Consider the following 3,412-nt stretch of genomic DNA (forward strand, 5'->3'; position numbering starts at 1 on the left):
GCTTCTCTTGATCCCATTCTCCCATTCTTCCAGCTGGCCACTCCCCTCAGGTTGATATATTCTTCCTGCATATGCTTTAATATCTAAATTACATATGGATGTATTTATAACCTCTCTCTTTGAATCTGTTAATTTAAAAAATTAACATAAGTGATGTCATGCTATAAATATTCTGCAACTTGCTTTATAAAATTCAAACATTATGCTTTAGAAATTAATCCATGCTGATAATATAGATCAGGTATATCCATTTTAATGGCTGTATAATATTCCAGCTTATGAACACATCACAATTTGCCTCTGCATTTCTCTCTCTCTCTCTCTTTTTTTTTTTTTTTGCTGTTGATAGATAAGTAGGTCTTGAATTTATTTTGTAAACAAGACCTGTTCTATTTATCTTTTCATTTAGGAGGCCAAAATCAGAGTCAGCTTGACTTCAAGGACTCTGTTTTCTTAGTCTCCAGGTCTCTGTGTTTCTCTGTTGAGGGCTATTTAAGTTGGTACTATTTTTGATGACAGATGATGCTGCGGTAAATATTTTGATTCTTCTCTCCATGAGCACATACATGGGATATTTGTATATTTTCAATCTTTACCAGATACTGACAAATCACTGTTCAAGGAGGTTAGCTTGTGATGTGGTAGGAAAGCTCTAGAATTGAGAAACAGGAGACTTGGCTATAGTCCAGTTCTGGTACCAACTCCCAGTGTGATCTCAAGCTTTCCCTCCCTTCTCCAACTTTAAGATGAAGGTCTGGACCAGAAAATCTCTACATTTCCTTCCTCCTGAGCTAGTGAAAGAAATGTTTTGTAGAAAGGTCTTCTCCCCTGGGAGTAAAAAATCTCCCCAAGGTGGGGTTGCTGTAAACCCTAGAGAAGGGTTTATTGCATAAGGCAGTTGTACTTTTTGAGTTCCTACCAAGCGTTGGGCATGGTTGTTTTGCACTTACCTGACTCAGGAGATTAACCTGTCTTCCCAGGACCACAGAGCTGAGAAGTATCACAACTTGGACTTGAACCCTGGTCTGAGGGATTCTAAAACCCGAGTTCTATTATCATACAAGCTGTTTCTGCTTTGCCACAGGGCAAGTTATTTTCCAACACCCCTATCTGGACTGTTGCAATGGCATTATCCTTGGGAGTCTCAGTGGGTAGACACTGTAGATACCAAGGAGACCCTGCTCTGTGCAGAGACTGAAGCCCAGGCCCTGCCCAGAAATTCAGAGCTGAGCCTTTAGAAATGAGGAGCTAGGCTAAGAGAGAACCCTCCTTTGGAGGGAAGATAAGGAACAAATGAGGCTGACCCAGAGGCTGAGGACATCACAAAGAATGAACTGTGAAGGCATTTATTCTCCCACTACAGATAATGAACCAGCGAGGAAATGGCATCAATAAGAAGCAAATTAAACATCAGCTCTACTTAATTTGTAAGCACAGCTGCCTGCCTTCCTGTGTTCAATTTCAGACTCACATTATGAATTGCGTCCCTGGAGAAACTAACTCCCTCCCCCTTGCAAAAAGGCCTTGAGCCAATAAACCAACTTTTAATGGAGTGGCATCTTTCAATCAAAGGACGGCAACTTATCTCTGGGTCCTAGCTCTGCGGTGACACAAACTCTCTGAGCTGCCCAACCTCATTCAAGGTTAATAATTAAGGTATAATTGAAATGAAATTAATTGCAATAAATGTGTAATTAGCACAGCCATTGATTAAGGGCATTTGAAACACGGTCTGTGCATAAGACATTGATTGCCATGCTTTCTTTGATAAATGTAATTGCAATGATATCTTTTGTTACTCTAGAAGGTCTTTTCTTGTATAATGAATTTCTACAGGAAGGACTGGCCTTGAAGCCATCAGGCTTCCTGAAAATCAGAGATATAAAGAGAATATTCCAGGCCCCAGTCCTGTTGAGCATGAGCTTTTTTGCCGAGATTTCTAGTATGATTTGTTTCAAGGTGGCTCCCTAGCCTATACGGCACCTTAGTGCAAGAGGAAAGAAGACATCTTTTCTGTTGGGAAGACCCAGCCCAGGCCAGGATACACAGCTTGGCAAGTAGAACACTGGCTGGATTTGAACTCTCACTGTTCAATTTAGCTGGTACCTTCGTGCAGTGCACAACTTTTACAGCTGTATGTAGCAGACTTGGTATCCTTTACCATGTAGGAGGAGTCAGGAAGGCAAAGCCAGACCTTAATGGTTTGCACTTGCCCCAAGAGCAAAGTCTACAGGTCTTGATTCCCCTCCCAGCTTTCCCTAGCTACGTGACTGATTGGATGCTATGCCGAGATTGACATTTGGAATTCTGGTACTTCAGAAGTAGCCACATGGGAAAGAGAGTGAGACTGGGCTAGGTTTGGCCTGGTGGAGTGTGGTGTAATTTGGCACAGGATTGAGCAGTGGGCAGTCCGTGGTCTTAACCACACTATCAGAGGGGGCACAGTGACCTCAGATCAATCAGGCTGGTATTCACATGCAGGGGTCAGATGCGGCAGGTGGGCAGGACTTGCCAGAGGAGTTGGTGGGCAGCAGTGCTGGAGGTCGCGTGGGTGCTATATATTGTAACCCCCACTAAGTTATAAGCTGGGACAGGTGCTTTGAAGGTGTGCTGGGCACCTTCTGTTTGCCCCTCCAGATCTATGCTGTACTGTCCCCTTCCCTTCTCTGTGTCCTGGAGGTGATCACTGTGGATTGCGTCAAACAGCCATTCTGTCCTCTGCCTTCAGGTTGTACTGGGCAATGGAGGCCAGGCAGAAAAATAAATACAACTGGTGTATTTATTCCCCCAGATCACTGGAGGTTTACTGAAGGCCTCAGTTCATCTTGCAAAATTCAGTCTTGATACTGGTCATCTCCCCCAGGAAAGTCTTCTTCTTCCTGGCCTTAGCTCCTTATGGCCAGCAGTCAAGTTGCGCCCCAACAGAGGAGGGAGCAGAGCCATGCTGGGCCCTCTGAGGTCCACACAAGGAGCCATTTCTTCATCCTCATCAGCAGATTTAGAATAAAGTTTGTGCCTCACACATGCTATTGTTTCCATGGTTACTGTAAAGGCATTCTAAATGTAGATGATTCTATAATAAGCTGGAATGACTCTTTTGGGGAAAAAAAGTTTTTGACCCTCTTCTTACAATGAATGACTCAATGACCCAACGGGTGTGGTGACTGCACATGTCACTATGGAATGATGCATTTGGGCTGTGGGCAGTAGTCAGATGCCTTCAGAGTGCCCCTTGCCACCATCTAAGGCAAAGCTCTTGTCTTGCAAATGGAAAAACTGAGGCCCAAAGAGGGGAAGTGACTTTCCCTGAGTTCCATAGAGAGCTGAAGCCTGAACCAGGACTAGCTGCAGGTCACCAGGACAGGGTGTCCCTGGGGAAGGAGCCCTGAACTTAACATGAGAACGACATGAA

General features: G+C 44.1%; 1 non-coding gene across 1 annotated transcript; it reads right to left on the reverse strand.

The window, feature by feature from the left end:
* Positions 1-337: 337 nt before the first annotated feature.
* LOC112633882 lies at positions 338-464 on the reverse strand. The gene has a single exon (XR_003121642.1).
* Between the last annotated feature and the right edge of the window lie 2,948 nt (positions 465-3,412).

The sequence above is a fragment of the Theropithecus gelada genome, chromosome 10 (assembly GCF_003255815.1).
Source record: "Theropithecus gelada isolate Dixy chromosome 10, Tgel_1.0, whole genome shotgun sequence".
In the NCBI taxonomy this organism is placed as follows: Eukaryota; Metazoa; Chordata; class Mammalia; order Primates; family Cercopithecidae; genus Theropithecus; species Theropithecus gelada.